This window comes from Camellia sinensis, chromosome 5 (genome assembly GCF_055761805.1).
Source record: "Camellia sinensis isolate YWXY chromosome 5, ASM5576180v1, whole genome shotgun sequence".
NCBI lineage: Eukaryota > Viridiplantae > Streptophyta > Magnoliopsida > Ericales > Theaceae > Camellia > Camellia sinensis.
In genome coordinates this window covers 191694206-191721035 of record NC_138965.1, presented here as the reverse complement: position 1 = coordinate 191721035, position 26830 = coordinate 191694206, and positions in this window count along the sequence as shown.

The following is a 26830-nucleotide window of genomic DNA, read 5'->3' as shown; positions in this document are numbered from 1 at the left end:
GGCAATACTGCATCATGCCCATATACTAAGGCATGAGGAGTGATCCCTGTACTTGACCTTGGAGAAGTCCTATAAGCCCACAATACATCTAACAACAAGTTGTACCAATCCCTAGGATTATCTTCCACGACTCTTTGTATTCCTTTTTTCAAAGACTTGTTAGATGATTCTGTTTGACCATTTGCTTGTGCATATAAGGGGTGGAATTGATAAGACTAATTCCAAATTTTGCTGCGAAAGACTTCACTATCTTTCCATCAAATATAGTCCCATTATCTACAGTTATGGTCTGAGGGATGCCAAACCTATGGATTAATTCTTTGATAAATCTAATAACCTCAGTTTGATCCACAGTTTTATAAGGCTTAGCTTCGACCCATTTAGTGAAGTAATCTGTGGCCACTAGAATGAAACAATGATGCTTCGAAGAGGGTAGATATATTTTTCCTATCATATCCATTGTTCATCCTTTAAATGGCCATGGCTTCACTACTGCATATAAATCAGCTATCGGCACATGTCTTATATTTTTGGCATACCTGACATCCTTTTGCATACTCTATGCAATCTTTTAAGATGGTTGGCCAATAGTAAGAATGTCTTCGAAGTAACTATCTCATCTTCACACCAGGCTGATAGGCACCACAAATACCTTCATGCACCTCAGCCATAGTAGTCAGTGGTTTTTTTGGCCCTAAACATTCCAACAGCAATTCTTCTACTCCCATTTTGTAAAAAGCATTGCCATACACTATATATTGCATGGACTGTAATTTAATTTTTCTGCTAGCATTCGAAGAAGGGCCAGTTAAATATTGAATGATTGGATGTCTCCAGTCATGCACTTCTAAGTTATTTTGGTTAACTTCTATCATGATACCCCTTTTAGGCAAAGGTGGTATTAACTTCTGATATGTTGCTTCACTTATGTTCACTTGGGTGTCACATTTCTTCTAAAATTCGAGGCCTTCTAGGCTACATCATTAGCCTTGTGATTCATGAATCTTGGGATATAAGTTACATTGGCTATTTGAAACTGAGAAAGCAAATGCAATGCAGCAACATAATATGGTAACATGCTTGCACTTTGACATTTAAAAATTCCCTTTGCTTGGTTGATTACCAATTGAGAATCCCTAAATATGTCAACTACATGAGCCTGTAATCTAATAAGTATCTCAAGTCCCATTATTAAAGTTTCATACCCAACTTGGTTATTGGAACAAGTAGTTTCATCAACTTTGAAACCATATGTGGTTTTTATCCCCTATGGTGATTCAATTACAACACCAATTCTAACCAGACCATTGGCTTTTGATCTATCGAACCACATTTGCCATGGCTCAACGTTGACCATACCAAGGTCCATTATCTCTTGGCTTTCTGTTTGACATGGATGATCTGTCAAAAAGTTAGCCAAAACCTATTTTTTTACTGCCTTTTGGGGAACATATTCTAGATGAAATTTCGATAGAGCTAATATCCATTTGCTAATTCTCACTCTTAGCATAGGTCTAGATAACATGTATTTAACCAAGTCTATGGTTGTAATTACCAAGACAACAGTAGGCAAAAGATAATATCTTAATTTCATTATTCCAAAATGCAATGCTATGCACAACTTTTCTACAGCTGAGTATGTACATTCACAAGAATTTCAAAACCTACTAAGGTAGTAAACTGCTTATTCCTTACCTTCTTCATTGTCCTGAGCTAGAAAAACTCCTAATGAATATTCTGCTGTAGCAATGTATAACTTCAAGGATTTATCCCTCCTTGGTGGCATCAACACTAGAGGCTTGGCCAAGTAGGCTTTGATTCCTTCGAAAGTAGCTTAATGCTCAACTGTCCACACGAACGCTTCTTCATTTTTTAGCTTTAACAAAGAAGAAAATACTTTAGTTTTCTCTACAGTATTAGAAATAAATCTTCGAAAGAAATTAATCTGACCAAGAAATTTTTGTAATTCTTTTTTACTTGATAAAGGTTCGGCCTCAATGATGGCTTTAGCTTTATTCTGATCAATCTGCATCCCTTCTTGCGCATTACATACCCCAAGAAGTTTCCAACTGATACACTAACAACACATTTGAGAGGATTAAGCTTTAATTTGAACTTTCTCATTCTTTCGAAAGCTGCTGTCAAGTGAACCTGGTGTTCCTCTATAGACTGAGACTTTATAACAATATCATCAATGTAATACTCAAGGTATCCTCCAATGAGATCATGAAAGATAGTATTCATTGCCTTTTGATATGTTGCCCTAACATTAGTTAAACCAAATGGCATTTCAACTCATTCAAATATGCCAATATTCTCAAGACACCTAAATGATGTCTTATGGACATCCTCCTCTGCAATGTAGATCTGGTTGTAACTAGAATACCTATCTGTCATAGACAAAATCCTGTGCCCTATTGAACTGTCCACCAATAGATCAACTATAGGCATGGGGTATTTATCTTTTGGAGTTGCCAAATTCAGATTTCTAAAATCGATCCATACCCTCATCTTGCCATTTTTTTTAACCATAGGCACAATATTAGACAACTATTCAACACACCTGACTGTTCTAATGAAGCCTGTCTTAAGGAGCCTTAGAATCTCCTCTTTCACTTTTTGAACTATCTTAGGGCTCATCCGTCTTGGTTTCTGCTTGTGTGGCTTGAAATTAGGTTTCATGGGGAGCCTATGTTACACTAATGACCTCTCAAGTCTAGGCAGTTCATTATAAGACCACACAAAACAATCCTTATATTGCTATATAACTACTAACAACTGGTTCTTGTCATTGGGACTTAGCCGAGCACTGATGTAGGTGGGCTACTGTGCAGAACCTTCCCCTAAGTTGACTTCTTCCAAAGGGTCCTGTACTTGAGCACTTACTGATGCTTCCCCTTTGAGTTCTTCTACCTTCGAAGCAACTTCTTCATTTTGTTCTGCTCCTACCGTCTTTGGTTCAACATCTTTGCATTATTTCTCATAGACAAAATTTGTCCATAGGGCTTCTTCTTCCTGTATTTCCTGGACTTTTGTATCAATGTCCAATGCATAGTACTTATTAAGGGCCAAAGGCCTGACCTTTTGTTTTCCTGATTACAGTCAATCACCATGGCTTCCCTCTCTTGTTCTGCACCCTTTGGACTATTGATTTTACGCCCAATGCTAAAAACTTGATTAAGCCAAGGGTCTGGCTTCTTGGTCCTGATCTTCTTGCCTACAACCCGGCATCATTGTCATATTTGGTAACGAACTCTTCATCAGTACTCTCCTGCACCAAGTGCTTCAGGTGTGCTACTTCCTTATCAGCCGTCATTTTGGCTGTTCTATCAGGCTTTCTTAGCACACTGAATGGTATAACCCCTTCAGTGTATAGCTTGGCCTTAGCAAAATCAGTATAAGTAATAAAAGGTTATGGATCCGCATTGATTTCCTTTCTGTCCCCATTACACAGAGCTATCATCATCTTCTAATGTAGAGAAGAAGGCATACACTTGTTGGTGTGGATCTAATCCCTGCCAAGCAAAGCATTATACTTAGCGTTACTGTCTATAACAAAGAATGCTGTCATGCAATCTCTGGTTCCAACACTCAGGTTGATAGGCAAAATGCCGTGAGCCATTTGCATATCTCCAGCAAAACCAAGAATGGTCGTGCTGGTTGGGATCAACCTAGGGTTTCTTTTCCCCAACTTCTTCAAAGAGGACCTTGGAAGCAGGTTTACTACTGCATCATTGTCCACTAATACCCTGTTCATTTTTATCCCATCGAAATAAGCCTTGATGTACAGGAGCTTAACGTGCTGGGTCATAGATATTGTGGGGTACTCGAAGGGATATGAGAGGTTAATGCTCACCTCCTTACTTTCTTTATCAGTTTCCATTGGCTTGGCCACTTCTGACTCATCTTGAACCATGCTGGCCTGTGAATCTTCACTAGAAATTAGAATGGGGTCATCTTCCTAACCTTCTTGGTTTCCTTCTTCAGCCTGGAACTCTTGTGGCAACACATATACCATATTTACTAGCATTGGAGGAAATGAACCAAACTGAACCATTGGCTGTACTTGTTTCCCTTCCAAATCAGCTTATTCCGTCATTTCAAAAGCATCTTCCATGCTACATTCTGGTACCTCTGTGCTAACAGGTTCCTTTGAATCAGCCTGTTTTTGATCTATTTCCGTTGGCTTGTTAACTAGAAAGGTCTGTTAAGCCATGACGGCCTTAGACATTTCATTTTCAGCTAATGTTCTCTTTTGGCCTAGCTCAGGCCCTTCAATTGTCTCATCATCACTTTCCATTAAGGCCTTTTGAGGCCTGCTAAACTGGATTTTTCTTTGGCTCTCAGTTCAGCATGAACTTTAGCCAATTGCTCCATGTTGGCACTCCTCTTGATCTTAGGAACAGGTTTCAAACCTATTCCCACATCTGTCTGGTCTTTTGCTTGTGCCATGGAAGTGTTATCTCTACTTTTTTTTAGATCTCTCTGATACTGGGTGTATCTTTGGATCTTCCTCATTTGAGACCTGAAAATCATAGGAATCACATCTGGCTCCCCTGTTTTTGGGTTCTTTATTAACACCTAATTGTTTGGAGCCACTAAGGGAGGTTTGATCATTCTCCCCTGGTCTTTAAAAACCCTTCTTTGGGTAAGCATTTCCTTAGGTTTGTTCTGTATGACAAACCAATCTAGAACCCCTAGGACCCATGAGCCCACTAGTCTAGTTGTTGGATCTGCTGTCCCACTTTTTGAAACAGTTTTCGAAGCAGTCCTTGGAGGGCAATCATCAGTCCTGGTCCCATGCCTTGCACTGACTCCATGCTTTCTTTTAGGCTAGTTGTCTACCCTGTAATAATTTGGTGGCCTAGTTTCATACAGAGGCCTTTTACTCTTTGATTGCATCCTGGTGTTTGGTGGACCAACCAAAGATGAATGTTGTCTAGGACTAGTTGGACATGGCCTTCTTGTTATAAGTGTTGGCTGGTTTTTGATCCTTCTATACATCTTTATATTACTGTTTCCGAACAACTAAGAGTCCCTTCAGCTATTTGTAACTCATCATGCATCTAGGACACATCCTCTGCACTATAGTTGCCTCGAGGGATTCATCATCTAGTATCTCTTCACTAGAACCATCACTTTGGCCGGGAGAGTTTTGTCCACTTGCTAGTGAACTTCAGGAGTCCTTCTTGAAGGTAGTCTGGTTAGCCACATGCATTTGCACAGTGACTTCGTTCAATTCCTTCAAGGATAGGTTTTCGAAATCTGGTATGCCAACATTGGCTGCAGCCTCCCCAATCTCTGGAAACGGGTCGGTGTCAATTCTCATAGCTTTCTCAGTCTTGGTTGGAAACTTTAGCCTCTCCTTCCGAATCTATTCTTGGATCCTGTATTGGAAAACAATACAGTTTTTAGTTGAATGAGACCAAAAATTGTGCCATTTACAGTACAGTTTTCCTGTAAGTTCTTCAGAGGTAGGGATTTTAACTCCCTTTCGTAACTTTAGGAAATTTGCTGCAAGCAAATGATCAAAAATATCTTCTGCTTTTGTTAAATCAAAAGAGTACTTCCTATGAAGGTGTTTTTTTTAAACTACTAGTCTATTGTACTGTTTTTTTGTATTAATGCTTCACAGGTCATAGGTTCTTTTTCTACGATCTCTACTACATCAATTTCATAGTTAGGGTCTCTATAGTAGGTCTTATATAATGCATTACTTCAATCTTGTTCTTCCTCAAGTAAAGTTTCATATCTAAACACCTTATAGGTTAATTCTACAAAATCTCGAAACTTAGTTGAATCAAATTTGTTTCGAAGCCTAAACTCTAACCCATTTTGAGCCAATCTCACAAATTCAGGCTTGGAAAGCATGACCCTACATTTTTTTCGGGCCCTTTTAAATTTGGTAATAAACTGAGCAGCCTTATCATCAGGCCTTTGGCTCAATCTTGCCAAATCTGCCATGGAAACCTCAGGTTCGGTTTGGAAAAATTGGGCATGAAAAATCTCCTCCATTTGTTGCTAAGTTTGGATAGAGTCAAGTGTAATGTTTATATACCATACGAAGGCTACTTCAATTAAAGAGTATGGAAAAAGTCTCAGTTTCATGTAGTCATTATTGGCGAACTCACCACACTGGCCTGTAAACTTAGCAATGTGTTCCACCGTTGACTAGTTTTCATTCCCATAAAAGAGGGGAAAATTTGGTATTCTAAACCTCCTTGGATACTCATGTACCCTATCCACCCACTCTGGGTAAGGTTTTCTATACACTGGTGTTTGGACCCCTGAGCCATAGGTCTACACATTTCTCTAACTATATCAACAATTTGGTCCCTTAGAACCACATTTTGTGCTGGTTGAACCACTACTAGGGGAACAAACAAAGGGTTTGGAGGAGCTCCATGTGCTTGAGGGACTCTTGGTCTATATATAGGTACATTCAAGGCTGGCTGTCCTTGTTGTACTAGTTGTTATTGGAGGTATGGCTAACCTCTTAGAATTTGTCCTGGAAAAGGCCCTACCAAATGTCACGACCTAAACCCGCCCTTAAAGGATTTAGCACTGTAACCGGCCAGTAATCCGAGATTACCGAAGGCCTGCTTAACAGTAAAACAGTAATACAGAGTACAGGGGCTGGCGGAAGCCAAAACAGTAATTAAAATATGTCCAATGAGCTGTGACTATCTGCATGCAAAAAGACTTTTCAAAACATGTTCACATTCAAAACAAAACAGTATATACATACATTATTTACAGGCATGCAGGTTAGGGACCAAATCCCCACCATAACAGTACAGTACAAATATCATTCAGTCTATACATAATAGAGACAGATAGGGTTAATCTAAGACACCCCAAAAGCAGCCTTAGCTTGAATAGATCTGGAACCTCGAAGTGAGGCATAAAGGTTGGCTTGACAAAACAAGGCTTAGCTTGACGCTTCTAGCAACGGTCTGGTGCCTGAACACCTACATATATATATGAGCAGTGAGCTAAAGCCCAGTGAATAACATATGCGTAAAGAGGTTAAGAATGAATGCCCTTTCAGTATTGAAAACAGTCATTTATCAGTATAACAGTTATTCGATCATAGCAGTCATAAGTGGTACATCCAATAGCAAACAGTACGGTAGGTTAACAGACCGAACAGTCAGTTGATGGCCATCATATCAGTAAACAGCAGTGGTTCCAAACATGGAATCGACAGAGATCTCTATGACAGTAGCAGTACAGTACAGTAACAGTAAATTGCTATGGATGCCACGAATACCGTTCACAAATAGGACAAACATTCATTCAGTAAGAAATATCATTTCGGAAAGTAGTACAGTTGATCATTCAGAAAATATTCATGATTGAACATATCTTTACAACATTATTACTTACAGAGCACTGGGCTATAAGCAGCTAGAGCGTCTTCGGATTCCAACCCTACACAGTTACAGAACACACTAAGCTACACAGTTGGGAAATAATAACTTAATCCCTAATTTGCCTCGGTGTGGTTCTACATCAATATCCTCATTAAGATGCCTTAAACTAGGCCTAGGATGTAATGAAAATGCAAAGATGCACTTAGAAACACTTTTCAAAATTTTGCTGAAACAGGGTCCCGCTCGAGCGGATATGCAGACAAAAGAGCCCCGCTCGAGCGTGACTTACTCCGCTCGAGCAGACTGCAAAAGTACTAGATGAGTGAAATTCACGCTCGATGGGCGCTCGACCTTCGCTCGAGCGTGAGACACAAGTCCTCGCTTGAGGGCGCATTCCCCTGCTCGAGCGAACTGCATGAACACAGGTTGTACGCTCGAGCGTGGAGTTCCTTGCTCGAGCGTGAGTCCAAATTCTGGAAATTCCAAATTGAACCTTCAAGCTCAAAATCAACTTTAAATGTACCAAAATCGATCATTTTGGGCTAATTTTCTAAAAAACACTTGTAAACTCATAGTATAACATGTTTTGAAGATCAATTTGAGGAATCCAAGCCCAAAGGTAGTTCAATTAAACACCATTTTCGAATAAACTTCAAGAACAAGACTCAGGCCTCGTTTGGGAACCCTCCATTTTAGCTAAAAAGCCAAAAAGTTACTAAATTAGCCAAAAAGCAAACAACCCATACCAAAAAGTCAAAGATTCTCTTTTCTCTCTACTTTTTGCACATCTTTTCGTAAAAAGTCAAAAAGTCATCTCAAACATTCTAATTTTTTTTAGCTCATATTTTAGCCAAATAGCTAAAAAATTACTAAATTAGCCTATTCTCAAACGAGGCCTCAAATGTAACATGCATGAGCTTATATGAATTTAAAACTTCAAACACAAGATCAAATGAGCCAATCCTTCCAAAAACATGGTGAATTCATGGGTTATAACAATAATATAGACATGCATGCAATAATTTCCATGAAGATAACTCTAAATTTCAAGATATGCACATGCATGCATGATTCAAGCTTCAATTCAACAATTTAAGCCATATCTTGGCTCTAGACTTCAAAATTAACATTGACCATGCAAGTCACAACTTGAATTTACAAACAAGAAGGTAAATTCTCTACCTTAAGTCTCTAATTTCAAATGTAGAAGCTCAATATACAAGAAGTCCTTCAAACTCCTAAGCCTCCAAGCCAATTTTGGTTGAAATCAATTCTCCTACTCTCCCTCTCTCTCTAGTCGGTTTGCTCTAGGAATATGGCTGAAGAAATGGTGCTAAACAATGCTAAAGGTGAGAGAAGTAGTGGCCTAGCATAACCCACTCAATGGCAATTAGGTAAATAAAGCCAACTTATGTAACTTAACATTATTAAATCTAATTTAATCATACCAAATCACATTTCAATTAAATATACTATAAAATCACATAAATTCTAACTAGCACAAAATATTAATCAATTTCATATTCGGCCGCCGATAAGGCCTTCAATTTACAGTTTAAACACAATACATGAACAGATAGTTTAGCAGTCAAACAGATAGACATGCATTTAAACTAATACACGCAATCAATCAGTTCAGAATTTCAGTCAATCAGTCAGTTAACATGCTTAATCATAGATTAGCACTAATCAGTGGTGAGGGTTGTCACACCAAAGGTGCTACAGGAGGAAGTATAGGTGTTGTTTCTCTTCCAATCACAGGAAATCCTTTCGACCCCCCAAGTACAAATTCAAACATAGGATTAGTGAAACCCCGTGTGCTAGTTATGGCTTCGAACATAAGATTTGGAAACATCATCATACCATTCCCTTGTGTTGGCCTAGATCCACAAATTTGTGTGGTTTCGTTGGTGGACAATGGTACATTTTGGTTTGCTAGAGCTCTCAAAGGAGCTTCGTACCATGACTGAGGCACATGTAACATTCTCTCATGGTTTTGATTACTAGTCTGACCATTAGTTTGTCTGTTATTTTGCATAGGCTATTTGTCTCGAGCCAAAATCTGGTGGAATAGGTGCATCCATTACATTATCCTCTGAGTTAGATATTTCTACCTCTCCTTCCACACCCTTTTCCAAGCATTCATATGTCTAGCCATTTTTAAGGTCCCATTAGGCGTACCGAAAATATATGTTGGCTTTTTTGGCTTTCGAAGGTTAATTACATAATTTAAAGCATGCCAGCAAGGATCAATAAGTCCTTACAGAATTTTAATTATTAACCAATTATCAGACGATTGTGTTGCAGTTCTTTTCGCCTCAATGAAGAGAACTTTTACTGGTGGCTTTTTAAAAGAAACTTATAAATGATCACAGATACAAAATAGTTCAAAAACTGAATTTCATTGAGTAAATAAAAACTTACAATGAAATAACCCAACCTTGAAAAAGGTTTACAGAAGTGACTATTTGAAACTACTTCTAGGATATAAAGTGCAGTACAGGAATTGAAGTGCTGGAAATGTAAAGAACTGGAAATGTAAAACTAGAAGGAAAATGAAGTAAATAAACTGGTTTCTGGATTTGAGTCTGGATTCCCGCATTTTAGGGTCTTTTCCTCTATTTATACTTCCCAAAGGTAACCGTCGAAACGGGCTTCCAACCGTCAAAATGAACTTCCACGATCTCTGGTCATGGTTTCGCATAATTAGCTTCCACTACGCCGTTTCTTCAGTTAGGTTTCCCTCATAAATTTGAATTTTTGAGTAACCATTAGGCCACATCACCTTACACTTTCTAGCTATTCCAGTGCTGTGCAGATCCATTATTACCAATATGAACTGTCACGTGTCTGTCTTTGACTGAAGACTTGTATTAACTTCCTAAATTACCCTTCACGTGCCACGTGTCAAGCTACAATTGGCATGTACAAAATATATAGCCAACAATTACTCAAAGAAAAATACTATACATATTAATATAAAGGATCCCTTAATATAAGTAATTTTTTTTTATTTATAAATATTTGATTTTAATTTTAAAACTAATGTATTAGTAATTGTATTAGCGGTGGCAATGCGTACTCTCGTGAAAGTGTGGAGCTATTAGTAAAAATTTTGTTTGAAAAATATACTTTTTATCTTTTGAAAATGAAAATTATTTTCTATCTAAATAGGTCTTTTTTTTAGGATGAAGTATCAATAAATCTCAAAATGTGATATTGTAAACTGTTTAGTTATTCCTTTTTTCTTATGAACCTAAAGGTATCATTAAAGTGAAAATTACACAAAAGAATAGTCACTTACATGTTTGACTTTAATTTTTTAGGTATAAAAGTGGGTTTCTCAAAATGTAAAATTATACATTTGGATAATCCGCATTATAGAGATTTAGAATTTTTCCTCCTTTCAGAACAAATCTTACATTACGAAAAAAAAATGTAACACTCAAATATAACACTTCAATAACGTAACATTCCAATGTAACAAACTAAAAAATTTCTTGGTGTACTTTTTCTAAATGTAACAACATAACACTAAAAAAAAAACTCCTTAGTGTACTTTTCCCAAACGTAGCACTCTAATGTAACATATTCTAATGCAACACACAAAAATATTAAAAAAACTTCTTAGTGTACTTTTTCCAAATATAACACTCACAATTTGAAATTATACATTTGCCCAAAGGTTACTAAGAAATTTTTGTACTCTTTTTGGAATGGTTTGAAAAATCTCACGTCCTTTTTTTTTGAGTAAATTACACTTTGCACTCCTGCACATTGTACCAAATCTCAATTTGGCCCCCTACACATGAAATTATAACAGTAAACCCCATGTACTTTTGATGAAATCTCACTTTGATTTCTACACATGAAATTGTAACAGTCAACCCCTGTGCTTTTTGTTCAGGTCCCACATTGGTCCCTACACAAGTATCAATGTTTCTCTTCTGTTACTTCATTTTTAAATCTTTAACAAAATCCAATCATGTGATAAAAATGTGACTACGAAATGAGGGTAAGAGAGAAAAATTATCCATGTTTCCTACCAATACATTTTATTCTACGTGATAAGCACGTAAGAGTTATATAATACAATATATATATATATATATATATGTTCGTATATTAAAAATTTGGATGAAGAGACAAGAAAATAAAGCTTTTGAAATTAAAAAAATGCGACAAAGAAATCAAAGAGAAAAGAAAATGAATAGATAGAAGATTGTGCTATCATGAAAAATAGAGTTTCGCAATTTCAATTTATATAAAATCCTAGTTCATCTTCTTAATCGTTTATAATCTGCATTTTGTTTTAGCTTAATGAAGTCATAATTTGATATAAATTTTGGAACAAAGTGCCTATTGGTGGAAAATGTAGATGATTTTTCTCTCTTACACTTATGTTGTAGTCACATTCTTATCACATGATTAGATTCTGTGAAAGATTTAAATAATTAACAAAAATGGGACATTAGGGACCAAAGTAAGATTTGACAAAAAATACAAGGGGTTGACTATCACAATTTCATATTGAGGGACTAAAATGGGATGACTACAAGTACAAATGGTTGACTGTGTGTAGAGACTAAAGTGAAATTTGGTGCAAAATGTGAGGGTGTGAAGTGTAATTTATCCTTTTTTTATAGTGTTACATTTGAATATTACGCTTGGAAAAAAATACTAAGGAGTTTTTTTTTTTTTTTTGGGTTATATTAGAATGTTACACTAGGAAATTTTTTTGAAATGCTATATTGGAGTGTTACGTTTAAATGTTACATTGAAGTGTTACAGTTTGAAATTATACATTTACTCAAAACTTAATAAGGAGTTTTTGTACTCCTTTTGAAATGTTTGAAGAGTTCCAAATCCTTATAGAATATTTGAAGAATCTCATATTTTAATTCATTTTTGTACTCTTTTTGAAATGTTTTATAAAAAAAAAAAAATTTCATATAAAACTTAATTCTAAATTTGATTTTCATAAATTGTGTACCTTCCCTTTCTAGCACAAAAGAAAAAGAAGAGAAGGAAACATAATAGAAATAAATGTATAACTGTAAATTTAATTTTTAAATAATATATTAAATCTACTTTTTCAAAATCAATGAGAGTAATTGATTTATAAAAATATTCTTACGACTAAATGGATCACCATTTCTTAAAATGATATTTATAAATAAATGTTCCCTTTTTTTTAATTATCAAAAACAGTATCTTTTTGTTAATTTTTATTTTTTGTTTTATTAAAGGCCAGAAAGTGCATAAATTTTTTTTATCAAAATAAAAAAAAAGTAATAGAATTTTAAATTTTAAAACATAATTTATTACAATAATATTATAAATGACACAGTAATTAATAAAAAATTATTTAAAAAATTTATTTATTTATATATATTGTTAGTTGCGGATATCAGGGTGCACCTATATTTATTTATAAATATTTTTTTATTCCACCTTATCTTTGACGGTTGCAATTGCAACTATGGAGGTGTGACATCATTAGTATTCCATTACCACCCCTATCTTCCTGACAAAGTCACCAAAAAGATGTTAGTTTGCACAAATTACGCACGATATGATACATAATTTCAAAAAAAAAAAAAAAAAAAAAAAAAATTAATAACCACAAGACTAGCCTTCCAAAAATATATCATCATATTCAATTTACCTAAACGAACACAACCTTAAAGAAAAAATGTATAAAATAAAATTATATATATATATATATTTATATAAATTCTTACATAAATTTATAATCAAATTACAACTTCAAACACCTATAAATATGAAAGATGAAAAGACTTATCCTAATACAACAATAATAACAATGACAAAGAAGCAACATGTGAGATGGGCCCCATCCATGTAGATCAGTCCAATGACTAGATTGCAGACTTAAGAGGGCAAACCGGACCCAATGAAGGGATCGAAATGGGTAAAAATAGTCCAAGGTTGTGATGTATGTTTCATATGGTCCAAACTGTTCTCTGCTCGTCCCTCTGAGCTAACTTCCGCACATATATATATACTAGTTTATAAAAGATTCGTACAATATGTTTAAGTTTTGTATTTTGATAATAATTTAAAAATTAAAATATTATTTTATGAAATTGAATAGAATAAATTATTAAATATATGATATAGAATTATGTGGTATGATATTTTTTTTTTTTTTTGATTTGCTATACACCTAATCATATACATTCCAATTCTATTATCATATTATTTTGGGTGAATTTATGAATTTTTAATATTTTTCTGAATTTATAAAAAAAAAATTATAATATGTAATTTTTTTGAAAAAATTGGCCTAAGGTCCCTCTCCCACTTTTCGTAATGGAAGAGATCCACAAAATTATTTTTTGATGTCTAAGGTCCTAAACATGTATCAGAGAAATTTGACTCTTTGTCCTGAAACTATCGAAGGTCGGGACAACAACAGGGACAACTGGTACGCATTCGAAAACGGAAACGATTGAAGTGGTGCGAATGGAGATGGAATCGACGTCCAATGGATCGACCTGGGGACCTGGTAGGGCACAGGAGGGTTGTCGTACTCAATCGCGATGGAGTAATTGAGCTGTTCTTCGTTAGGCAATAGAGCTCTGGCAGGTAACATCTTCCTCAGATGGTTGCCACCGTAGCATTCACGTCTTTGGGCACCACATCGCCTCTATACATCAGACAACAAGCCATGTATTTGCCATGGCGAGGATCGCATTTCACCATCATAGAAGATGGTTCGAATGCGCTGTTTGTGATCTCACGCCAATGGGTGTGGCTTTTTTGATGCAGCGGCAACGATGAACTTGTGCTCCAAGTGCTACAGAGACTTCCGAATCACAGGGCAGATGTTTACTCATTTGGTGTGGTACTGCTAGAAGTGCTTTCTGCGAAATCGGTAATGAATCCCGTAGCAAAAGAGGAAGATGTAAACTTAGTAGAGTGGGTATCATCTCACCTTCATAATGGTACCACGGACCAGATTGTAGACACAAGTATGAAAGGAACAACATTAAGAGTCATTTGTGAAGTTTTTGGAAATTGCCATGAATTGCTCAGCCAAACATAGTGTAGAGAGGCCGACTATGGGTGAGGTTCTCTAGAACCTAGAGTTGCCTTTGAAACTTCAAACTGGTGTCGAAACAGGTAAGGTTGAAGTACTAAACAACATGGATTTTCACATCGCCACATTGGGCACAAGGAACAACTCAGATGCAACTCCTGGAATTGAGTTCTCTGAGATCGTGATGCCCCTTGGACATTGATGAAATTGTCTGTAACATTTATGCTTTGCAAATTTGAAGTGTGTTCTCTGAGATCATGATACCCCTTGGACATTGATGAATTTTCTCTGGACTGTGAATTTTCTCTGGACATATGAATTTTCTCTGTGCCGACTTGCAGTTCATAGTTTTCACACCTGTGTTTTGTCTGCCTATCCATCATTCAAATCCCATGGACATCAATCTGAAGTGATTTTTTGAGGAAATCATGCAAGGGAAATTTCTCTGGGTTTTTGTGATTTTTTGAAAATTTTTGAGTTTTTGTGAATTTTTTTGAGTTGGAAAGGAATTTCTCTGGGTTAAAGAGAATTTCTCTGGAAATGTTTTTTTAGGAATTTCATTGATTTTGAGAGAATTTCTCTAGCTTAGAGTGATCCAGAGAAATTCTTCATTCATTTTTTCTGGACCAACCTTCTCCCTTTCCTTTTCAATTTTCACAGCAGCTTCCTCCATACCTTCTCCCTTTCCTTCCCTTTTCTTTCCCTCCCCTCCTTACAGCAGCTTCCTCTATACCTTCTCCCTTTCCTTTCCTTTTCTTCCCTTCCACCTAATTGGCAGTCATAGTTATATATATATATATATATATGTTCACAATTGAAGGATTTTCTCATCTCTTATTCTACATTTTCATTCTCCTTTTGGTTTTGACTACATTTTTTTAGCAACTATTCCATCTTCTCTTGTTGGTGCTGGCTAATCAAGGACTTATGTTGCATCAGATGATGTGAAGATTTGGATCAAGTATTTTGCTTTCAGATTCGGTTTTGGTTGAAGGGAGTTCTCTATTATCATGGGTAATGTGACTTTTTGTTTATGTTTTTGACTCATTTATATATAAATTATCATAAGGAGAGTGCAGAATGAATTTTTTCATTTCACAGATTTGGTAGTAATTAGTTTGTCAAAAAATTTCTATCCAGAGAAATTCTCTGGGATTTTGACCATTGTATAAATTTTATCTGAAAAATTCTCTGGAAGGTCAGAGAAATAGAGAAAATTGGTCAAACTAAACCCAGAGAAATTTGAATTTTCTCTGGGTTGAATCCAGAGAAATTCAACTTGAGGGACTAATTTTCTCTGGACCAATTTTCTCTGGATCAACTTGAGGGACCTTAGACGTTATGAAAATATTTGGTGTCCTTTATGCTATAAAATGTTAATACCAGGGACCTTAAAAAAAAATCCCAATTTTTTTTGACATATATATATATATAAAAATACTAAGATAATATTTTTAATTTTTTTTAATACTTTTTAAATTCTTCTACATCAGATAGATTGAAAAAGTAAATAAATTGACACAAATTAAAAAAAAAAAATTGAGACAAAAAACTTTAAAAATAAAATATATATATATATATATATATGAAATTTTTAGCTAGATTCCAAACCGTGAGGTTTCCAATTCCAGTTCCCCCAGTACTTGCCATCTTGAAAATTATGAATATCAATAATGTAACACTTGTCTTCGTAATTAATTATTACTTCTGTGGTTTGCTTTAAGTATGCGCTTATATGTGTGGATTAATTGTGCCTCACGTGCTATTTGAACTATGTTTTGTGTGATAGATAGGAGAAAATAGGAACTAGACCTATATGATTCGTAAAATGTGAAGGTCACAAATTAAATATTGGCTTAGGTGATTAGAGTCTGATTTCACCTTTATGAGTTTAAGTTGGGTTGACCTCGATTAGACCATAATAAGGATTAATTAAATTTAAGTAAACACTAATTAAAATTGATTACGACAAACTTAAGCTAGATATTTTTTTTTATGTTTGAACTCAAGTGAAAAGGAGAGAGATATAACTTGAGAGGGAGAGAGAATTCTAGAGCTTTAGAGAATAAGGAGGAGAAGAGAAGAAGGAAAGGGGAAGAAAAGAGAGATAAGAGCAACTTCACCAAAGCAACGAGGCAAGAAATTCTCCTCTAAATCCCTGAGATTAAGTTAATTCCCACACGTGATTATAGAAATTGAGTAGAACTAGGAAGTTGAGTTGTGTATGTTGAAGATGTAAACCCTAAAGAAGAAATTATACGAAATAGCTTGAAAGCTTGACATATAAGTCATCTCTCATAATTAATCACTTGTTTCTTGCATGAGTTTGAAGTTGATGAAGACATTGTCATGGATATTTGGAACATAGGATTTCCATATGCATAACTCTTGTTTGTCCTCCTCCATTTCAAGTTTTGATTTTATGAATGGTAAATTGGGAGTGGAGTGAAAGTTATGATTTTGGTTTGAACCTAGAAATTGTTCATTCATCATGTTTTAGTAGGTTTCAAGCCTTGATTTGTACAAATTTGGGTTTGGTTTTTTGGAAAGGTTGAAGCTAAAAAATAGAGTAGATTTTTTAGTTTGAAACATCCAGAACGGCACGTGCAGCAAGGAGGACCGCATGTGCGGGAAGCAGCGCCGCACATGTGATAGGAGGGCCCACACGTGCGGAAAACAGAGGAGAGAGAGCTGTACATTCTGCATAAATTGCACGTTCCGGCGCACGTGCAGTGGGAGTTCCGCACATGCGGCTATCAAGCAGGCCCAGTTTTATTTTTTCTGCTTCATTTTCCCTCTTCCGGGCCTCCGTTAGCTTGGTTTTTATATGTATTTGACGTTCATATGCATTGCATGGGTATCACAAGCATTAAAAGAGAATAAGGAACAATTAGACCAATCAATCAATAAGTAATGACAACAACTAGTTGGTTGCACAGTGAATTAAACGTGTTATGCTTGTATATGTCTATGTAGGTCAAGCGCCGCATCCTAGCCACGTGTTTCGCGAAGCCAACTGTGAGTAACACTATTGTAAAGATATGTTTAACTAAAAGTATTTTTTTTTCTGCATTTTACTATCCTCTGTTCTGACTTGATTCTACTGCTTAATGAATGATGATCCTATTTTCTTGAACTATATTCGTGGTATCCTTAGCACCTGTTTCGGTTATTGTTACACAGATCTCTGTCAGTTCCAATTCTTGAAATTCCTGTTTACTGTATTGATGGCCATCATATCTGAATACCGGTCTTCATGACCGTCCATTCGGTCTTAAAGATCACCTGTACTAGTTTGCTATTGGATGTATCATGTATAACACTTATGCTTCCTATATGAGATAAGGATCTGTTAAGTATATGATTTTCTTTACAGTAAGGACACCATTCATAACCTCTTTACATTGTTATTATTCACTAGGCTCTAGCTCATAATTTTATATGTATATGTAGGTGACCCAGTACATCAGGGGACATAGTGGTGTCGATCTTGCCTAAGTTTTTGTCAAGCTACCTTTTGTGCCTCATTGCGAGGTTCCCATCTGTCGAACTTTTTGGGTGGCCTGGCGATCACCCTTTTGGCAGTCACCCGTACGTTATGAACAGTATCACCTTGCTTACAGATATGTTGATGATGGGATGTACTCCCTCTTTTGCTTGTATTTTGCCAAACTCATTGTATCTTGATGTACATATGTATATATATATATATATATATAACCATACAGTTTGTCTCATATACGTTTTCACAACTCGTTGGATATTTGAGTCATACAGGAAAGCCTTTGGTAATCACGGATTACTGGCCGGTTACGACGTTAAACTTGTAGGGACGGGTTTGGGTCGTGACAAATAAGGAATCAGGATCCTCTCATTTCTCTCTCTCTTATTGTCTCCTTACTTGCTAGGCCATTGGGCTTACTTTTGGGCCCAATTTCTATGATCCGAACCGTTCATATTTTAAAATTTGTTGAGTATATCATACTTGTAAAAAATCAAGTTGATCAGATATCAGAAAGTATGTGTTTGGAAAACTGTTTATTAAATTAAAAAAAAAATAGTTTTTAGTTCGATGATCCGAACACGCAGTTTTTTATATTTAATCAATTTAATGTTTTATAAGTATGATACACTTAGCAAATCTTAAAATGTAAACAGTTCGAATTAGCGAAATTAGATCAAAAAAATAAGCCTAATAATCTAACTAAGTAAAAAAGGAAAGAGAGTGAGCAAGCAGACGAGCCTGATTCAGCACGAAGAACTGAATATCAAGAGTGCAATCTCTTTTATTCTTATTAAATGACCAATGTCTTCCACTTCCAATACAATCCCAAATTTTTAAGTACTTCTTGCTACAAATTAACACATTCCATCTTGTCATGTTCTCCTAAAATTTAACTATGATATCTTCATTAATTACTTGATTAATTATGTGGCAAGTTATCATAATCATAATTTTTTTATTCTAGTCAAATTATTTTTATATTTTTTTTGGATTGAACTCAATGAAAATGCATTATCAATGATACTATAAATTTAAAATTTATCGAGAAACATCAGTAAATATTTTAAATACACACAATCTTTTTAGATAATCTCTATGTTTTTATTATGGAAAAATTATTTAATAATTTTAAAATAATATTTCATACTATTTATTATTTGATATTTGTCAATTATTTTTTAAAACTTAACAAAAAGCATTAAAGTATTATCATTGTACTCAATAAATATCAAGTCCGACATTCCACGTGGACTTGTTCCAACACTGGTAATAAATTTTCTTTATTATATAGAACACTTTTAGCACCGTTTGTTTGGGGAGTTAGAGGAGGAATTGAGATTGGTAGTGAGGTAGGACCTATTAATATTACGTTTATTTTGAGAGATATGGAGGGGATTAATAGTGAGTTTCGAATTAGGATGGGTCTCCCCAAAGGGATTCGGATGGGTCTCCCCAAAGGAATTCGGATGGGCTTCCAAGAATTGGTATTAGAAAAATAATTCGGCAGACTAGAAATTTTTTTTTTTTATTTATTTTTTATTTTATTTTTTACATGTCAGGCATTTTTTTTGAACATTAATGTTTAATTTTTTGTATTTTTTGTTAAGTAAAAATCATTATTTTATTTGTTTTATTTTTTTCTGAAAATTTTTTATTTTATTTTTATTTTTTAAATTTTTTTAAATGTTGGGTATTTTTTTAAAAACATTAATGTTTAATTTTTTTTGTATTTTTTTATTATTTTATATAGAAATAATTTGACAATCCCTACACTTAAAAAAGTTGAGGTTGAAAATATGAATGTTTGGGTTAACTTTTTGACTTTTTATGAAAAAAAGTGTATTAAAAAATTGTATAAATTAATGTGTAGGGAAAAATTAGTATTGGGAGTTGTGCAACCGTAATTATTGACTTTTGGTGAATAGTGATAACTATTTAACTTTTTGAGTAATTTTTTGACTTTTTTGAGACTTCCGAAACTTGGCCTTAATTTCCTCATTATCGATCCCCTCATTAATAATCCCTTCTATTCTATCTCTGAAAACAAACGTGACCTTAAAATTATAATATTTGATATAAAATCATAATAAAATTAATATTAATTAATATTATCATTGTTTTAAAGAAATAATTAATCTGACAGATGAAATAAAAAAAATGGATTTATATGCAAAACTGGCTGACTCATTGGTACTATCAGGTGAGAATTATATTAATTATATATAGTCAAAAGTATTTTTTGTTTTATTCTTTGTCCTATAATCACGGTGTCAATCTCCTCTAATCCCCCATGTAATCATGTTGCTGCCACGAAAAATATTAAAATGTTCTAAACTATGAAGGTACACATGTAAATGGTGATGCAGGCAGTGTTGGATCATGAAACTAGTGTTGGACAATATTCACTGTATTTAAAAAGATTTAATTCTGTTGTGTACAAAACAACAACAAGAATAAAAGAAATAGAGAAAAGGAGAGAATATGTTTGATTACAAAAATCAAACTCGAAATAAAAAATAAATAAATAAAAACAAAACAGATTTTATTTTGTTACAAAAACAAAATTAAAATCTGAATAAATAAACAAATAAAAATAACACTGAAAGTAATTAAATAACTTACTTGATTTAATTTCTTCGAATTATTTTTTCTGATCAAGTCCAGTGTTTAACACTGTCTCCTTAAGACAGATTCGTCCTCTCCACGGTGCTTTCAGAATTCGGACGTCTATCTCCCAGGATGAAATGATCTTCCACAAACAATAGCAGCACTACTAACTGTTTGCCTTACGAACACACTAAGTGTTTACACTCTTTCTTTAGAAAATAAAATGCAGCAAGATGAAGAATAGAAAACAGAAGTGAAATACGAAATTTCTGAATGCAAAACATCAAATGAGGATGGTCCTATTTATAGATGTGAAGGTGGCTCTTCATTTTGAATTAAACAGGTATGTAACTCTTGGTTTTGAATTGAACAGGTATGATACCTGTTGGATTTGAATTCAAACAGATAGCAAAACGGGAAGGGCCCTGTTTGGGTGTGCATTAATTCCAAAACAGTTTATTTCTGTTTGAAACCGGGAAGGGCCCTGTTTGGGTGTGCACTATTTCCAAAACAGGTTATTTCTGTTTGAAACCGGGAAGGGCCCTGTTTGGATGAACAAAAAAAAATCCAAACCAATTTAATTTGAATTATGGATTTTATTTTAATAAAAAATAAAATTAAATTCAAATGTTTTTGGCCCAAAAAGATTAGAAGCCCAACCCAACCACACACCACGCACCCGCGCCCAAGCCCAGCCCAGCCCGCCCGACCGACCGGACGGACGGCGGCGGCGGCGCGCGCGCGCGTGTGTGGTGATTTTTGAGTCCAATGGGTCTAGCCCATTTTGCCCATAACCTCTCCCTCTAAAACACTTGGGTACCCCTTGGGGCACACCCCAAGTATCTCACCCTAAGCCTTATAAACCCTTTCAAAACCTCCCACCAAATCAATGTGGGACAAGCCAATTTACAACCTTAAGGAATTTCCACCAAAACTCCATTTTCATGGAGCACACTTTGGCTTCAATTTCCCATTCACTCGGTAATGGTTTTGAGCAACCAAATATACCACGTGAATCACAACGCGGCATAGAACGCGTTACCACTTTAACCCGAGTTAATCGACACTCGGGGCCCACCTAAAAATAGACCTAACTTAGGAAAAAATTAACCATTTCCAACAATCCCCCACATGAATGGAATTTGATGACAACGGAAATGCAACAATATGCAGACTTAACGAAAGAGTATAAGTCGAAAATATCTTGCATCAGGATAGGTAGTTTTCGGCTTTGAACCTTCCCTAGTGATAACCTATCGGACTTACTGGCTAACCAATGGACGCGATGCCTTGAATTGTTCAGCCGTTTGTGTAAGCCAAGACAATAGATTTCACACAAAATATCTTCTAACACATCGTGGTTCTCACTGTTGTGTTCATTTTGGCCTTGAACGCACCTGGTTTTCATAAGTGTTTCTAGAGAATTTAGCCTCTTCATTCTCATAGAACCGGCCCCAGTTCAACACTCATATAGGTGATTCTTATTGTGAGTATCTCTTTATACTCGTCTTGATTTTATGCCTTAATCAAGATATAAGTAATCATTAAAAGCAAAGCTTATCCTTATACCCCTGCAGACAACATATGTTGCAGATATCACTCTCACCATAGGAATGGGTAGGAATTTTAATCCCTTGGTGATTTCTGGCGAGCCATACATAACTTAGTTGTCCCTTTGAACTTAGTTCTTGGGATCTCCAGTCATATAAGTAGGGTTACCATTATGACGACTCTTATGTAATAGGCTTTAATCCCATCCCCTTCGATGAACTATACACTAGCTCTTTTGTCAAACCTTTTGTTAACGGATCCGCAATATTCTCTTTAGATTTTATATAATCTATTGAGATTATTCCGTTTGACAACAATTGCCTTACGGTATTATGTCGACGACGTATATGTCGTGACTTACCGTTATACATGTGATTCTGTGCCCTGCCTATTGCAGATTGACTATCACAATGAATGCAAATAGCTGGCACAGGTTTTGGCCACATTGGAATGTCTTCTAAGAAGTGACGAAGCCATTCTGCTTCTTCACCTGCTTTGTCTAAAGCAATAAACTCGGATTCCATTGTGGATCGTGCGATGCAAGTTTGTTTCGTGGACTTCCAAGAAACAGCAGCGCCTCCTAGAGTAAAGACATATCCACTAGTGGATTTTGAATCTTTAGTATCTGATATCCAATTGGCATCACAATAACCTTCGAGTACTGCTGGATATCGAGTAAAGTTCAAACCATGATCACGAGTAAATCTTAGATATCTAAGAACTCGAATGATCGCTTTCCAATGGTCTTCTCCAGGGTTACTAGTGTACCTACTCAATTTACTTATAGCATAAGCTATATCAGGACGAGTACAATTCATTAGGTACATTAGGCTTCCAATGATTTGGGAGTATTTTAACTGAGACACTGCATCACCTTTATTTTTCGATAAATAAAGACTGATGTCTACAGGTGTTCTAGCTAAATTCAAATCATCCTTGATAAATTTATCAAGAATTTTCTCAATATAATGAGATTGAGATAATGCATATCCGTCAGATGTTTTAGTAATTTTCATTCCTAATATAACATCTGCGACCCCCATATCTTTCATATCAAATCTTTTGTTAAGCATCTGCTTAGTTGATTTGATCATGTTTTGACTGCTTCCAATGATAAGCATGTCATCCACATAAAGACAAACTATGACATATCCTTGGTCAGTGTTTTTAACATAGACGCATTTGTCACATTCGTTTATCTTAAACCCATTAGTAAGCATTGCATGATCAAATTTTTCATGCCATTGCTTAGGTGCTTGTTTTAATCCATAAAGGGATTTTACAAGTCGACAAACTTTCTTTTCTTGTCCTGATACTACAAACCCTTCGGGTTGTTCCATATAGATCTCTTCATTTAGATCACCGTTTAAGAAAGCTGTCTTAACATCCATTTGATGTATTTCTAAATTAAACAACGCTGCTATAGCAATAAGCATGCGAATGGATGTTATTCTTGTCACAGGGGAATATGTGTCAAAATAGTCCAGACCTTCCTTTTGTCTGTAACCTTTAACAACAAGTCTTGCTTTATACTTGTCAATTGAACCATCTGCTTTCATTTTTCTCTTGAATATCCATTTATATCCAAGAGGTTTAGAACCTGGTGGAAGATCCACCAATTCCCAAGTATGATTTTGCATAATGGATTCAATTTCATTATTAACAGCCTCTTTCCACAAAGGTGCTTCAGGACCTGTCATTGCTGCCTTAAAGCTTTGAGGTTCATTTTCTAACAAGTATGTCAGAAAATCTGGACCAAAGGATTTTGATGTTCTCGCTCTTTTACTTCGTCTTGGTTCATCATTAGTTAAATCCTGTTGGTCGAGACTATTACTAGTCTCTTGTGTTTGATTGTCATTAGTCTCTTGACTTTGTGTACAATCATAAGTTCTTTTCTGTGAACTTAATTCCTGTCCTTTCTTGTAAGGAAAGACATGTTCAAAAAACACAGCATTCCTTGACTCTATAATAGTGTTCACATTTATATCAGGTATATCTGATTTATAAGTCAGAAACCGATATGCACTACTATTCTGAGCATAACCAATAAACACACAATCTACTGTTTTTGGTCCTATCTTAGTCTTTTTAGGAACAGGTACTTCAACTTTTGCCAAACACCCCCACACTTTTAAGTATTTGTAGGAAGGTGGTCGACCTTTCCATAATTCATAAGGAATGCTTTTGGTTTTCTTGTGAGGTATTCTATTAAGAACATAATTAGCAGACAATATTGCTTCCCCCCACAAGTTCTGTGGTAAGCCTGAACTTAGTAACATGGCATTCATCATTTCTTTTAGAGTTCTATTCTTCCTTTCAGCAATTCCATTTTGCTGTGGAGAATAAGGGGCTGTAGTTTGGTGAATAATGCCATGTTGTGCACAAAATTCATTTAATGGTGCATCATATTCACCACCCCTATCACTTCTAACCATTTTAATGGTTTTACCAAGTTGATTTTCAACTTCTGTTTTGTAGAGTTTAAACATTTCTAAGGCTTCATCTTTACTTCTAAGTAAATAAACATAACAATATCTTGTGCAATCATCGATAAATGTTATGAAATACTTTTTGCCACCTCTAGTTTGAATAAACTTTAAATCACATACATCAGTGTGAATTAATTCTAGAGGTTCAGTTTTTCTTTCAACCGATTTAAATGGAGCCTTAGTTAGTTTCGCTTCTACACAAATTTCACATTTATGATTAGGATTAATTTCAAACTTTGGTATATAATCTAAACCAATTAATCTACGCAAAGCATCAAAATTCACATGTCCTAATCTACCATGCCATAAATTTGACTCAAGAATATAAACAAAAGATGTGTTATTATTATTCATAGCAACTTTCGGTACAACTGTCATTACATTTAACTTAAAGAGACCATCACTCATGTATCCCTTACCAACATACATACCACTCTTTGTTAATACAAACTTATCAGACTCAAATACAAGCCTAAAACCATTTTTACTTAACAAAGACCCAGAAACTAAATTCTTCCGGATGTCAGGTACATGTAGTACGTTGTTGAGGGTCAGTTCTTTCCCTGATGTCATCTTCAAGATTACTTTCCCTTGTCCAGCCACAGCAGAAGTAGAAGAATTTCCCATGAAAAGTTGTTCACCATTTGCAGCCTCATTGTAGGTAGTGAACATCTTCTTGTCCGCACATATGTGACGAGTTGCTCCAGTGTCAACCCACCACTCTTTGGGATTTCCAACCAAGTTAGCCTCAGACACCACAGCAGAAAGGTTGATGTCATTCACTCCGTCAGAGATGTAATCCAATTCTGTTACATTGGCCTGATTGGTGGTCTTCTTACTTGTACTTCCATGATTCTTTTTAGGGCGGCGGCAGTCAGAAGCTCGATGTCCGGTTTTGCCACAGTTATAGCATTTTCCTTTGAACTTCTTGCTACTATCGCCTTGTTTAGGACCATCTCCAGTAAACTTTCTCTTTTTGTTATGTGGTTTATGAACTTGTTCAACCACATTTGCCTTGGACTCAATGGGATTTTTCCCATTCCTCTTTTCAGCCTTTCGGTTATCTTCTTCAATTCTTAACCTTACAATCAATTCATCCATAGTCATCTCTTTGCGTTTATGTTTTAAATAATTTTTGAAATCTTTCCAAGCCGGTGGTAACTTTTCCACTAAAGCTGCGACTTGGAATGACTCGCTAAGAGACATACCTTCTGAATGAATATCATGCAAAATTATTTGAAAACTTTGAACTTGAGATATTACCGTTTGGGAGTCTACCATAACAAAGTCCAGAAATTTACCGACGACAAATTTCTTCGTGCCGGCATCTTCTGTCTTGTATTTCTTCTCCAAAGAATCCCACAATTCTTTTGCTGTTTTCAGAGGACTGTATACATTATACAGCATATTGTCAAGGCCATTTAGGATGTAGTTTCTGCACAGGAAATCTGAATGTTTCCAAGCATCTACAGCGGCAACAACTTGCCGATCACTTTCACCCTCTTTAAGTGCTGGAGCCTCTTCATGGAGAAACCGGGCCAAATTAAGAGTTGTAAGATAGAACAGCATCTTCTGCTGCCATCTCTTAAACTCGGTACCATTAAATTTTTCCGGTTTTTCTCCATGATTGATTGGTACATGAACATGGTTCTGGATAGGGACCGATGTAGGTGTAACAATAGAAGTATCACTGCCAGATGCAGTTTCAGTTGCAGTAGCCATAATCTCTGATTACAAAAATCAGAAAATATTAAAACACAAATTAATTTTCTAGTTACTAAAACCAGAAAATAATTATAACAACAAAATAATTTTATTTTCCTTGTTACTAAAACTTGAAAAATAAAATATCACAAGAATTTTCTGTAATACCAAATAATATTCTGAATTGTTAATGACACCAGTATCGTACTACTAGTAGTTGTCAAAGAAAAGAGACAGTATATTACTACTATCTGTCAAATAGCATAAATCACTATTTGTTTTTCCAACCAGAATATTAATTTGAAAACACAGAAAATTAAATACAATGAAGATACCCAAAAAGGATTCTGTCTTAAGATTGTTGGACAATCTTCACTGTATTTAAAAAGATTTAATTCTGTTGTGTACAAAACAACAACAAGAATAAAAGAAATAGAGAAAAGGAGAGAATATGTTTGATTACAAAAATCAAACTCGAAATAAAAAATAAATAAATAAAAACAAAACAGATTTTATTTTGTTACAAAAACAA